This window comes from Ptiloglossa arizonensis, chromosome 6, assembly GCF_051014685.1.
Source record: "Ptiloglossa arizonensis isolate GNS036 chromosome 6, iyPtiAriz1_principal, whole genome shotgun sequence".
In the NCBI taxonomy this organism is placed as follows: Eukaryota; Metazoa; Arthropoda; class Insecta; order Hymenoptera; family Colletidae; genus Ptiloglossa; species Ptiloglossa arizonensis.
Window position 1 is genome coordinate 19425523 of NC_135053.1, and position 15455 is coordinate 19440977.

Here is a 15455-nt window from a genome sequence, read left to right on the forward strand (position 1 = left end):
TTCACCGAACCGAGCACATTGCGCAATTATAAATTTCGTTGCGTCCTCCTCCCGTCCGGATCGAACTGCTGTATCCAACGAGAGTGCAACGAATTATATCAGCGTCTAAATAGTCCCGTCGGATACGCCGTGATTTATTCTTACAAAACACTCGCACGACGCTGAACAATTTAAGCAAAAATGTTTCGAGAGGAAATGCGGTTACATAGCCGGGGATTAATTACAGTTGCTTCTAGATTACGTAGCGTAATACTTACCTTTAATAACGATCGGGTTACCAGGCGAATGAGGTATCGAATTCAACTGTCTGGTAATCAATTTAAACGCGGAACGCCGAAAAAATGACGGAATAGGGGAGAAGAAAAGAAAAAAAAAAGAAAGAATTAAAACGCGCCGGTTCCGAAGAAAATTAGTCTGGCAATCGAACGGTTAATTGAATTTATGAATAGGTGGGAACAGGTTTTCCCTGAGCCCGCGGGACGGGCGGGGTGGGGGTTAAAGGGGTTCGCTCTCGGTACGCGCCACCGCGTTCACGGGAAAAATTCAACGCGCACGCGCACCGCGGCGAATCGACACCGCTGCGCACCGAACGTGCGCGTTACACCGAATTCTAATCTATTTGTCACCGCGACACCGTCCGAGATGCGTTCCATGCGCTCGACGCATGACACCGGTGGAACTACGGTACTGTCTCTCGAGTTGTCACGCAGTAATCACCGAAGTAGTACCATCGCTCGGTACTATTGTGCAAGGTGAGCCTCGACGTGTCAATGTTCGACTATCGAGCGAGTCATCGAAGCTTGAGGAATACAATTTTTGTATCAATATTTTTTTTTCCTAACATTCTTGTCGCAAGACCGTTCCAATCGTGCACGCGAACACATTTGAACGGTTCTTAATTAAAAGAGCGATACTAACGACCGATAAGAGAGCATGAAATACACGTTACAATACCGATAAGACCGCGGTAACCCCAATGTAAACTAAAATATCGTTAAAAGGTACCGAGCGTAATTGCAATCACAATATCGCAAAGTTCAAACATCCCGTGCAATATAATTCGAAGTATACCCTCAAATTACACGCGTACCGAGAATCCCGTGCACGGTAAGCACGAATTGATATGTATTACACTTTACATGCACTCGGCTGCAACCTCTCGCGCATGGTCCGCTATGTTGCATTAGTGCCAAACTATTTGTAATGTTTTTCGCCAGATGTCACTAATTGTCGCGAAAACGTTTAAACGGGGATCAATAGTGGCTACGCGGTGTTATTTTTAAAAATTAATTATCGTGTAGCGAAAACCGTGGTACATCGATTCGTGGAGAACATAGCCTGCGAATAAATACGAAGATACGTGCGAGACTCGATTATCGAGCATCGATTATATCCCTCTCTCTCTCTCTCGCTCGCTCACTCGTACGCCAACTGACTCATTCGCTCTCACCTTTGTATACGCAAAGTCGATCCAGTCGAAGAGACAACAGGGATTAAATTTCGTCCACCTACCTCTCGAGTTACCGCAGCGTGCGACAATATGAAAGCCGGTGCTGCAATTAACGGAATAGGTATATCCGCGCGGGTTACCGCGGTGGTATTTGTCGGCGCGAATACAAAGCGCGGGCTGTGAATTACGCGTTCGTCGCTGCCCGAATATGTAAACACGCTCATCGCGATGAATGATAATACCCGGCGCGCGGCACCGCTCGTCGCGGTGAAATTTTCGCGGCGACATTCCAGCGCGCCTGCGCGTCGCGGTTCTTCCACGCTGACTTAGTTCGCGCCGTACTCACTTTTGATACGCGGACTGAAATAGTGCGCACCAAACCGTTTAATTTCACCGTGTTTACACGGAACGACTCCAACGTTTACACGTTGCTAGATTAACATTCTTTTTCAAATACTTGCGCTTGTTTCGCTTCCATAGAAAACAGTGAACGAATTTGCAACTTGTAATCGTTTGAAGAAAAAATTTATGTATATATATATATATACTATATATATCGCGAGTACGCCACGATTTGCGTTCGTGACGATTGTCAGCACGCTTGGTTTCGTCGTTTCTTCCTTTTTTCAATTTCTTCTCGAATATTTCGTCTCACTATTCTTCAAACGAACCCCCTTAGCATCGTTCGAGACTAATATCGGGTTGTTCGGAAAGTCATTTCGTTTTCCAAAATGGAGAATATATAATTCAATAAAATGTTTATACACTCTAAAAATATCGTGTTTCATTTCCACCACAAAAAAAAAACGAAATCACTTTCCGAACAATCCAATAATTACTGGGTTAGAGACCGTCGATTCTCGCGCACATGTAATGCGAGTCTCGCTCCCTGTTGCTCTATCTCGCTTGCTCTCGGTGTTCCGTCCCGTACGATTTCAAATTCGGAACTTCGCTACCTCTCGCTTTAAAAATCGCTCGTGATTTTGATTGAAAATTCATTGAAAATTAACCTCTATACGTTACGTCATCTAGTTTAAACGATAGATTAATTTTAAGATTGGTACGTATTCGTCGAATTGATTCGAAAATTATAATAGCGTATTCAACGATCGTTCGTACGGGTTCGATCGTTTATGAAATTTATAAATTTATAACTGGCTACTTCGAGCGATGATCTCTCACCGTCGTCGCGCAATAGACCACAGTTTATTTTCGTTGAGAATAAAGGAACGTCGGTTGTCTCCGGTCAATACCGAGAATCCCACGTATTGTTTTCACAGGAGTCTGTTTGTCGGCAATCCCGGCACTAGAATCTGCCGGGAGCTCGTCTAAACCGAAAGAGATCGAGATGATCGCACGGTGGTATGATCAATGCAGTCGTGTGTGCCAGCGTGAATAATGAAATCAGTCAGCCAATAAATATTCAACTCGCTCGCCATCGATGTTCGCTAAGTGTTGTGGATTGAGTCTAAATAGGTTTCGTTGGACATTCAGTTTGCGATTACTGGAAGATTGCGGTTTCACGAAATGGAAAACGGAGACGATCCGGATTCGCGGTAAAGCGAAAGTTCTTTCCACCTACTCTCGTATGTCACGAACGGGGACAGGCTTGGTTCTCGGAGCTTTTACGGTTGGACATGGTTAATCGGTTATACAACGTCCCCGAGGGTCTTCGAAAATCAGTAGCAGACTGTTCTGGGTGGAAATGCCTCGCCAATTAGAGTTAATCTTGTACAAACGGAGCGTTGTGTCAACACGGGCTTAGTTTTCGATGGTTCGCCGAGACAGTCTAAATATTGGCACGTTATGGGATTATAATGAATTATTTGGAGAAAGGAGCAACGAAGAGGAGTATACCTAAAACCGCGTACGTGTATCGTACACGTGTAATTGAATTATTTTGTTTTTTTTTGCGGTTGTGTGTCTCGCTGCAACGCAAACAATTGTAAATTCGTTGAGACAGTCTAAATATTCGCACGTTACGGGATTATAATGAATTATTTGGAGAAAGAGCAGCAAACGAGGATATATACTGCGTACATAATTCTTATGTAACCATGGTAAAAAGATCCTCAATTGGTATACTTTTATATTACAATTAGGGTGAACACAATATTTACAATTATTGTTAGCATTACAGCAATCATTCATTTATATATATATTGTATATGGGTAAATGAATTATTTTGAATTATTAAATATTGTGTTCACCCTAATTGTGATATAAAAGTATACCAATTGAGGATCTTCTTACCAACGTTCATTTATAATATATAATGTTATATATAATAATTCATAATTCACTTATATATGCATATATTGTATATATGTAAATGAATTATTTTGAATGAAAGAAAATCTATTTGTGTCGAACTCGATGAAAAAAGTCCATTTGCATCGAAATTGAAAAATTCTATTAACTTTTTCGCCCGCCAGGCGCGTTCGCGCTTTTTAAACGCGGAATACTGTTTATTATTGTGGTATTGTGTTATTGTATCGTTATATGATGTTTGTCGTGTAATTGCATCATGTTGTTGTAGTTTCGATTGTGAAGCGTATCTCGAACCTGCGTCGACAGTACGTAGAACAAGGTCGACTTGTGGAGGCGTGGCGTTAAATCCTAACGAACCGGCGAGATTCGTCACTTGTCGATCCCAAATCTTCACTGACGTCAATGCCTCGTCTAAACAAACATCGAGAATTTTTTCGTTTCCCTAAAAAAGACGAAAGACGTCCTCGCGGAGAATATATTGTGCAATCCGACGGAACAATTAATTATTCCGTGATTATTGCGAAGAATTTTTTCTTAACGATCGTGTTTACCCATCGTAGTCTATTTCTCCACTTCCACGACGTAATCGCGAATATTTTTCCATAATACGTTCCCCTTGAAGAAATTTTGAAAAAGCAGTGTATCCAGTTGCTAACTTGAGAAACATCAAATCTTAACAAAACTTGCTTCAACAACTGGCAGGAGACTGAATACAGAGCAGTGACAGACATATGGTTGACACTGGTAGGGCAATGTTTGTATATGCTTGCATGGGGCCGAATGTTTACATAGTTATATGCGTGAAGACTTATGAAATTTCTCCGTACGTTGAACAGTCCAACAAGTTTTCAAAAATACTTACACCGTTCCACAAGAGTCAACTTGTTCGAAATTAATGGAAAAATATGCCTTAAGTTACAATTTAATTAATTTTCCTTCGCGAGAGAAGACAGGAGAAAAATTTATTCAATTTCTTTATGTATAATTCAATATCGTCGCTATCCATGGATCGTGAGAACGTAAATCGTTAATAATCAAAACGGAAGGATTTTAAAACGCGTTAAAAATAATTTTCTAAATCTTTTGCGATCGTAATGTTTAAGTTTTTTTTTTTTTTTTCAATGTTCCAAGAGTGCAAAAGAAACGTTGAAAATATTATTTATCGAAAGGCAGCGAATGTTGTGCATTTAGCCGGAGCGTTCTGTACGCGACAGAAAGCTCTCGGTATCCGGTCGCGTTAGTCGTCGTGGACCGTCGCGAAGAGAGATCTAAGTGGTTCGTTCTTCTTCTTTATATGGATCTAGCAGTGTCCAGTATCGTCTCCTGGCGCAGTTTCTGCCCTCTTTCTCGCACCGCCGTTGCAGCGGGCTCTCTTGCTCTCGTTTCGTACCTGTTCCCAGATCGTTGCCTTATCTAGCGCTGGCCGTTTCGTCCGATAGAATCCGCCACCTCGAAAACCGTATTTTCCGATCGGGGTCTGAATGGTAACCTGAAACAGGCCGCTGGGACGATTTTATTACGGGATCGAATCGACAAACGGCGCCTCGAGTGCTTAGATACCGCTTTATCATCAAGTGACATCACATTGTAGCACTTTATTCGGTTATCGTGTAACAATAAAAACGAGAGCACCAGATATCCAGCCGTAAAGCAAATTAACCGATCAATACGTTGCCAATAATATCTATTATTATACAACTTACCGACATTTTAGGCTCGTCGACAAGAGCGAGCGAGACAGATTGTCGGCGAGCAAGTCTGGCATTAGGTGCACGCTTGGTGATCGAGTCAACCACTCCCGGAGAATGAAAATTTTTTTTAAAATATATTGGGGAGACTTTTCTGATAAAAATGAGTCCAAACGCCACCACTGTCGAATCACTTTTAATTGTACGTTAGTCGAAAAAAGAGAAATATTTTTCTTTTAAATTTACTTGTAAGTAATTTAAATACTTTTAAATTTTGCACACTTTCCAAACTATCTACTGAGAAAATTATTTATCTTCTATTGTGTCCGTCTACGTGATAGGAATCCAATAACTTCATGGGACGCTACCCTCTTTTGGAAAATTAGACCCCAATAGAGGAGGAAATAAACTGGATTAGCTACGAATGCTGTTGCCAGTAGTTAAACCCCATTCAAGGGCTACAAGGGGAAATTCCCGGCCCAGCTGGTACACAGCACCTGTGTGTACCTGGCCGACCTACCTTGATTGATTTCTGGTGGCCATGAGGTTAAATGCACGACTACCTGTCGACCCTGATAATTTCCGAGCGGATTACCAGCTGCTGTTGGACCCGCAGACACGCGTACAACCCAGAATTTCGGGGCCCTTGTACGCTTGTTTCGTGCAAATGACCGTTGAAGGTACGTGGTCAACGTTCTATAGCCTTAGAAGACAACAGAACAAGAAGTATTTGACAATACTTAGGTTTACTGGTGTCGTAAACGCAAGGCGCGATATTTATTGAAACGGGCGGGTCCATTGAGAAAAATAAAATAAACTAAGCAGGGTTCGATTAACGAGTGGAAAGTTCGGAACAGAATTGCTATTAACCACGCACACTTTCAGCAGTTTTCAAATTATATTCTTTCCCTAGTTTTCGTGACTCGTTGAAGTACACCTACGAAAGTAAATGTAATATTTCGTTGTAGTCTTCGCAAATTTAATAAGCATTATAACGTAAAGAAACTAATAAATACTTATAGGGTATGGCCATGGAAAAATAGAGTTTGTTGTATTATTTAACTTCTTTCCCGTAATAGATTTTCCTACTTTCGACAAAACGGAAGATACGTCTTGTTAATCGGTCATCGGTAACCGACGTGGCTCGAATGGAAAGCCTAATGGCGGACACCGCCGACCGCGTGCTAAACGTATTCTTTTCACCGCGTAAACTGCCCTGGAAACACTGTCTTGCACCATCGCGCTCGATCTTTGCGCACGTATCCCTAGGATTGGGAGAGGGGGACGCAGTTCGACAACGTAAGCCGTGAAGGACACTTCGTGTCCTGTGTCGGAACGGTTCGCGTCAAACTCTCGAAACGCGTGATCGTCGGTTGTCGGTCCAGTGTGTGCTCGCATCTCCTTTTCCTTCCCGGTTCGCTTCTCCTCCGCTTTCTTTTTCCCCTCCGGGCGCACCTGCTTAACGCAGCACGGCCGGTGCTAATCTCAATTAGTCTTTATTGCCGGCTTGGCGACGCTGGATGACCACGGGAGTTTCATGCGCGACGCGGTTAATGCGCCCGCCGCGACCTCACACGAGCATTCCAGATACGCGAAGCATCGCCGTACCAGACGGAGAAACGAGAACCGACCTCGCCGGACGCAAGACCCACCTGAATGGCCGCCCGGGGCATCGGTGACGGTTGTTCGTCAAGAATTTATCGGGAATAAATAAACCCGAGAAACGGATAATTAACCCCTCGAGCACCGGCGACGTCAAATCCGCGCGGCGTAATCGTTGAACAGGTTAGGGCGTATCTTTATTATATTCGCGTGTTTACGAACGAAACATTTACCGCCCGAAGGCGAGGTGGCGCAGGTGTCGCATGTGCGGAGAAAAAAAAAATCGAATATCGGTGAGATTGGAACGTGACAATGTTTGTCGGTCGTTCGTATCTATCCAGTGACGATATTAATACGTTTAATTACACGTTCGCCGGTGGTTTTTTTTAATTCGCCGGCAGTCGTGACGCGATTCATCGACCGAGAAATCGAGGCCTCGTGTCAGCACGGTGTGTAATCCCTGACGGGCGATACATGCGCCTCTGGAAATTAGTATTTCGCGAATTAACGGCGTGCACTCGAAATCGCAAATATCAACGGGGACGTATCATTATCGTCGAATCGGACGCGATCGTTAATTTGTGAATCGATTTACGAGCTTCCGTAACCTTGATGACTGCCATTATAGCTTGTTCAGCTCGTCCCAGCGACTGTTATTGCGCTCGGGGTAAAAAAGTGTAGCATTCCGTGAGAGAAAAAGATACGAAGGTCACCTTGAAGTTTCTTCTGTGTCTCACTGTCCGCGAGGAAACGGTCTGCGCCGCGCCAGTGTCCTCTACCAAACAACTTCCGTAAGAGTCGGTTTTGCGTATCGCGGTTCTGGCGACGAAAATATTTACGCGGGAGGTCGAATTTTGTGCAATTATCCACGGAAATAAACTCGCGGATCCCACAACGAAAACGCTAATTTGTTCGTAACACCTCCACTCGTTTCGACTATACAACGTAACCTAAAATTAGTTTAACAGTCTGGTACAGTCCTCACCTATTTTCATGGTCTTTTGAAGTGAACTATTTTCATTCACTTGCAATTTAGACGAGTTCGCAGAAACCCGCAAATTGTATTCGCAGTTTATTTACGGCAAGCAATGTTACATTGTTAGGAAATTTTCTCCACGCTATTTGTATTGTACGAGATGGCACTACTTTGTAAATTTAAAATAATCTGAATTTCAATACAATTAATAATGAAAACGTTTCAATAATAATGATATTTAATATTTCGTCTTGTCATTCGTCAAACATTAAAATATTTAATTATTCGGTATGGAAATAAATATTAGTGATTTCGGCGAGAAAAATGTAGTTACCGATTGATTAAATTAATTACTCGGATTACGGAAATATTCAACTCGGAAATAAAAGTAGAATTCATTTATGTATGTTTAATATCATTTTTATTCAAATACTGGGAACTCCTATGTGCGAACTGGAAAGGGGGCGTGACGAGCGCAGAGGGAACACCGATCCCGTCGATTTCTTTCGAACTTCGTGGGACGAGGGAATAACCCCGTAGCGCGTGCTCAAAGGTTGCTTAAGGTCTCGGTGTAAATGGATCTTATTCACGTGCGGTGCGATCTCTCTCTTCCTTCGCTTCCCGAGCCGACGGCTGTCTCGTTCCCGTGCACGTTCACCGCGATTCTCGCTACATGATTCGCGGCTAATTGGCCGCAGCCACGAAGACAACGTAGCCGTTGTGCATTAAAGAAGTGTAGCGAGCCAATGCGCGTTTTAAGTAGGTAAATCACGACGTTGCTACCGCGCAACGATGACGCTGACCACGCGAGCCTCGCTCTCGTTGCCGTCGGCTGTTCGCACGTTGTAATTCTCGCGCGACCGTTACCACGAGTCACCGCCAAATATTTCGGCCGCTCAAGGCCACTGGTCGGTTATCCCACCGTGATGCTCAGGTACCTCGCTTATACCTAGCGAATCTTGTTTGAAATATTTTAATGCTCGCACTGTTTCAGAGAGTTTAAAATTATAATTCTATCGAATAATAAAATGTTATATAAGTGTCGTTATATTTAGGAATTGCTGTGCGTCGCTTCTGGACGCCTTTTAATTTCTATTAAAATCGTGCAAAATTTGTTGCTATCAATTTTCCGTATCCTCTCGCGGAAAAGATTGATAGTCCACTCTAACGCCTATAATCGCGTTGCACGTATCAGTGTCTCGGTAAGAAATTCCTCGAGGGTTGGTATTGTCCGTTCTTTTTGCTCAGTCTGTTGTAACGTATCGGTATGACATCTCAGGCGGAGCCTGCTAAGTGTTAAGTCGAGCGAACGCGCGACAGGACAATGCGGTAATCCGATTTTCAATTTGTTACATCAAACTTATTTGCAACGCGGACGTTTTTCTTCGGTCCACCGCGCGCTGAGCGGATAATCTTTGTACCCGCCGGGTATTACGTTCGAGGCGTTGTGTGCATCGATGTTCGCGATGTAAATTCTATTAGGTCCGTTTCGATCCCATTGTGTCGTGTACGAATCCAATAATAGCGCGGTCGAATAAACAGGGCACGGCTCGTCCTTGATATATCGACCTCCTTACGAAAGCTCGGACGTATTTTTAATTCTCGAAATCACTTGACCGGCAAACGACTGTTTTCTCGGGTTACAACACTCCTGTGTGCGCGACGCCGCGTCTCGCGGCCGGAATAAACGTTCTTGTGCGTAATGCACGGCCGTCATTTGATTCGTCTAGCGACGCGTCTGGGATATTTTTTGCCGGCCGATATTCTCGGTGCCGTATTTCATTTTTGTCGATGTCGCGTCTCGCGTGTTCTAGAACGATTTTGTATACAATCTTCTCTCATCTGTATCGATGACTACTTAAAATCGAGCTCCTGTCCATTCCGGTGAATCATGCTCGTTTTCTATTCGATTCTGGTAAAATTGTGAACGTCTAACGATCGGTGTAGCGTGCGCGCAGTGCAGAAATATCGTGCCACCACCGCAGACGGACGAAACGAGTCCGCGCGCATCTATCTTGCGCATCGCAGGTCTAGGAAGGACCGCCTTTTTCACTGACACGTTTCGCGCATCCGCTGTCGCGGTGGAACGATATTTCCGCGACGAGTGTAAAGACGGAAATACGGTGGTCGTGTTCTCATATTTTGTTGCAGCGATTACTACATTCTGGCTACATTTAGTTACACTCGCGTCGTATGTATAAATGAACGTGAAACGTTGAAAAATCGTTCGTTAGAAACAGAGAAATTAATACCAGAGGTTGAAGGCACGCCGGCGCACAGTCCCTTGCGCTTTCAGTGGATGCATTTGCCTTTCGCCCGTAGCCGCGTATCGGCTCCCGTGGTGGGAGATGTTAATCACGCTACTCCACATCGCGTGGGTACGGTTAATCGCATGACAAATATATAGACATCTATATTCGCTTGGCTCGAGCCGAAGAATTTATATAGGGAGGAATGCGCGACTCAGCACACCTCAAAGGATCATACGTCGAGTCACGTGTGTTTTGCCGGGACGTGCCTCTCGATTTATGAATAGGTCTCTTTACTTACGGCACCGGCACGTGAACGCTTTGAGGAACTATAAAAATAAAGGAAACACCGGTCAGTAGACTCGCGAATATACGGAACAACTGACGACCGGCAGAGACAGAGAGAGGGCCGCGGTGGATTTAGCGCGCTTTTGAAACGGTCTAAAATAACTCAAGTTGAAGTTTGAACACTGGAAATTTAATGACAGCGATATAACTGTCTAGGGTCAAAGTTTCATAATTATCCATTAATTGACCGTGTGCACTGTGCTTGACAATTTGATCGTTCAGAGATTTTTACAAGCTGTGAATTTTTCAGGGGAATATGGACAAATTTAGCAACTTCTGCAATAAACTTACATAAAAGGCATCGATAATTCCAGGTTTAATAAAATCTAATTCTTCTTACAGAAGTGGTAATCCTAGTTACTATTTACCAGAATATTGTATTTTTAAAAATAAATTTGAAGGAACTCTTAATTTTATTTCCGAAGTTAACAATTGATCATCAGAAATTAATCTTTTTTTTCCATACTCGACATTGTTGTTTCCGTTACTTTTTAAAATAGTTAGTTAAAGAATAATTCCATGCACAACCTCAAGGGCAGATTTTATTACCCGATGGAAAATAAATACCTATCCAATAGTTTTCAATACTCTGTCTCTGTGATAAGTTTGGTTAAAAAAAAAAAAAGTGAACCGTCTACACGGTGATGTTGCTCGTTAGAGGCGCATAGTCGAGTGGAAGCAGCGGGACACACGCGCGAGGATCCTGTCTCGACAATTAACCAGTGCACCATCGAAGCGTACAAATTGCCGGCGAATTGTTTGCTAGCGAAAGTTATTTGCAACAGTGCCGGCGATATGATAAACAGAACTGTCGCGCGTTGTTTTGACTTGCCCGAATACTTCGGAAACACGATATCGCGGCTTGTTTATTTTAAGAAATCCGTCCCCGCGAACTACGTGCACGCGTCTCTCCTGAGCGGCCGGCCATTAAAACCCAACAATTGACCCCGCGGCTTCGTAGTGCGGTGGCGATTCGGATTTCCGTTGGAAGATCGCGAGCAGATCCCCTCGAAACGTTCGTCGTCGGCGATTCTCGCTTTTCCGTCGCGTGGAGATTTCTCTAAAGTCAAGATAGCCGTTAGCGGGCGCTCTCTCCCTCCCTCTCTCTCTCTCGCTCTTACCCGCGAGAAAGGCTGCATTCGCCGAGTAGAGGACCCGCGTATATTTAGACGGGCTGCAGACACAAAACGACTTACCACCACCTCCGCGACGGTTTCTCTTCGCTCTTCCCCCTTACCCCCACCCTCCTCCCTTTCTGCGCCCGATCCTCCTGCGCGCGAGCTCACGCGTTTTTTTTCCCATGGTTGTCTTCGTTTTTTCTCTCTTTCACTCCCCATCGTTTCGGTGATCGCGTTCAACGAGCCGTACCGCGTCAAATCGTATACAGAAGAAGAGAACCTCTCGCACCGTTCGTCTTCTTTTTTTTCCCCTCGACGAGAGACACGGCTTCGCCAACGGTTCCCGAGAAATTGACATATTAGGAAATAAAAGCGAACAGCTCTCGTCCGGGTTCTGCGGTCGTCGTTAACTCTTCGCGACTTTAGGAATTGAAATACAATTTAACGTCGTTGGCGTTAAATATTCGTTAACCGTCTAACCGCCGAGGTATCCCGGGCACGGAACACAGTTACTGTGTAAACGAGTGAAGCCCACGGTTGGCGATCGAACGGATCGGGAGTAAAATGAAAAGATGAGTGTTAATTTTGAGCGGAAATATCTTCGAATATGTAAAGAGTGAAGTGAGACGTTGTTGCGTGTTTTGAACACTCATTGCCGAAAGAAACTCGCGAGGAAAGGCCACTCGTAAGTGAACGAAATTAAGGTTAGGACGCAGCACAGCAATTTTCCGAACCTCGCCCTTTTTTCGTCTCGCTTCCACCGCTACCGTGTGTCGTGTTTTCGTGTACTTGAATTTTTTGTGTTCTTTTCCCATGTATGGCGAATAATGTTGTCGAACGAAAGAAATAAGAATTGTGACAAGAACGTAACCGGTGTAAGGAGATCGCGACGCGTGTACGTTTATTAGTGTCTCGACAAGCTTCGCTTGAAATTAATTTCTAGAAATAATTTGTAAGTGACATGAACATGAGAACAGTTAAAATATGTGCAATTTATCACGCCTGAAGCACAGTGCATAGACGACGAATGGTCTGGAAAGGAATTCGGTACTGTCGCGGCACTTGGCAATAATGATGTTTTGAGAAATTCTCGGAAATGATACCGTTCGCGGACGTTCCAAGGTAACCTTAAAGGTCGATTCGAGAGCGGCGCACGGCGTTCTGTATTATCTAAAGTAAATATAATAGAATTATGCAATCGGCGACGATGAAAGTGAGATTTCGTTTGCAGATTTATAGCTCATACGCGAGCATAATGCCATCTGATTAACGATTGGATCATAGCGACCGGACAGGGCACGGCAGGATACACAAAATAGGTTGTCCGCTCGCATTACTTCTCGTGCCCCGTTTAGGTGCGGTTTGCGTTTAATGCATTCCACGGTGACGATCGGTTTTCGCGTTGATACTTTTGAATCGTCGTTCGATTCTCGTCGACTCTTGCGGACTCGTTGTCGGGTAAAATAAAATACTTGCCAAGCATAGTTCAAGCAACATTGCATATGCAACGCTTGTATCAATTTTCTTTATTATTATTAATGTTATTCGAAGATTCGTTGGTAGCGTGACGTTCTCCGTGACGACTCAAGTAGCATCTACAACAGTAATGATCTATTAGAAGTAGGAACAATTGAAAATTTAATACTAATAACAAATAATAGTAATCTAATACCGCTCTGAAAGAAGGAAAAAAGATGATAATGAATCTTAGTGCGGAGTACAAAAATATAAGAAGACATTCTCCTCCTCCTCCCCCTCCACAATCGACACGCGTCACAAGTTGATAATACATTATTGCAATTCGTTGTTGACCAACAATACTTAGCAGCGACCTAGCATTGTGACACATCGATGACCCATTCACTGACGGTGCAGTCGCAATTTTCATTATCCGGGTCTTTAAAAATGACAAACCTCGCGACTGCCTTGCTCGGTATAGTATGACGTGAATTGCCGCGCTAAATTAGAACGCGTCTGAGAGGCGCCTGTCGAGTGCAAGGGGTTAATTTGCAATGTAATTTGATTTTTCCGACGATACCGTTGCTCGTTTTTCGATTAAAGATTCAATATATTGTGCTATTATTGTTTAGAAAAATTATACATTCCGAAAGTTTCGTTATCTCATCGAGTACCCACCACCGTTTTACGCGTGTACAAAAATAATACCCCTCCCTCCCTGGCTTCGGATCATCGTCTCTCGAAAAATGTCACGCGCGCCCTCTCGTGCTCGACGAACTGCACGAAAACTCGTAATCCCGTGCCGGAGCCGTCGAAGACGAGAAAACGTATCGGGAAGAGACGAGACGGGACGCAATTTGTCCTCGATCGTCTGAAACGTGGACCGTACAAAGTCGTTAACGCGTGTAAAATTTTAAAGGCTGCGCGGTTGTAAAAGTCACCGGAGACGCACGGCGCGCACGCGCGTGGCTGCCCGTTTTTGTTGCTCCTCGAGTTGGTCGGACTCGAAGCAAAGAGGACGTAGGGGGTTCGTGTTGCTAGAAGGGAACCGGGAGAAATAGGGGGCGCGAGGGGCGCGGTCAGGGGTAAGGGAGGGACAACTCGTTCGGACTTCATGAATCTAAAATTACGAAGACGTTTATTTGTCGGTTTTGCTCTTTTACAGCGCGCATGCTTCCAAGGTCACCAGACGCAACGAAACGAGATTCCTCGTTACGTATGTGCGGCATGCGCCGCGTGTACACGCGCAGCGCTGTGTGCCTTAACGTTCGCGGGTCTGCTCGCGCCAATACCGCGCCGAAGCTCGGGCACAGCTCTGCGTTAACCCTAGAAGGACTAGGAGGGAGAGGAGGGGGGTCGTCTCGAGCCCACCGCTCACGGGATCTTAAAAATATGCTATATCTCCCGTATGACGTATTCCTAAAATATTATCCTTTAACCCTTCACGTCTTTCAGATTTACCTTCGCGAATCGGTTCCGTTCGAGTAAAAATATTAATAAAAAAAAGTACAATGTAAAATTGAAATTTTACATTTACATTAGTAAAATTGTAAAATTTTACATTAGTAAATATTGTCACTGGGATGTGCATATACATCAATCGCGACAGATTTTCGGAACGTTTATAAAAGATTAGTAACCAACGAATGAATTACAAAGTACAAGTTAGAAACAACACTAACGAATGGTATCGATAAAAGAAGAAACTTGTAATTTTTTTTTTTATATTAAACTTTGTTAAAAATTTTCTTTCGCACCATTCTCGGTAGATTGGTAAAATGCACTTTTCCCTCACTTTGAAAAATACTGGTTCAGTTGGATAGTCAAAAGCATCATGGATCTTTGCGTGCTTGTCGATCGCTCCATGAGGGAGAGGGCGCTAGTATGCGCCTAGATTAACGCAAACGGTAGATCGTTCTTTCTAGAGTTAAGGTGGTCGTAGATTCTTTTTCGATGTTTTTTCTTTCTTTCCTGGTAAGACGACTTCTCCCCTCCCCCTCTCCCACCCTTTCTCCGTGTTCCCTTATCTCGCGCCGGAGTGGCGAAATTTTTCTTCAGTTGCCAGCATCGCACGGCGGATGAATGAATCCTCGCCCCGCCGTGGAAGGCCGGCGAATCGCACGCGCCACCGCGGCGAAAGAGGAATCGCGTTCTCTTTCGCGGAATAATCCGCGCTGCAAAACGACCGCGGCAGTGAAACGCGCCGTATAAACAACACGTGCGCGTGACGCGCTGAAACCTTACCGTCCTCGGATATCTGAAGCGAAGAGTACAAGAGAGACTTATTTTTTTCT

At 44.2% G+C, this 15455-nt stretch overlaps 1 protein-coding gene and 1 long non-coding RNA gene across 3 annotated transcripts in view; both read left to right on the plus strand.

The window, feature by feature from the left end:
• Positions 1–15455, plus strand: part of Sog (chordin short gastrulation) — a 136073-nt gene that overhangs the window by 32439 nt on the left and 88179 nt on the right. The window lies entirely within an intron of this gene.
• Positions 5617–6437, plus strand: LOC143148507 (uncharacterized). Its single transcript, XR_012992493.1, has 2 exons — positions 5617–5658; positions 5752–6437. It is a non-coding gene; the product is annotated as an uncharacterized LOC143148507 (long non-coding RNA).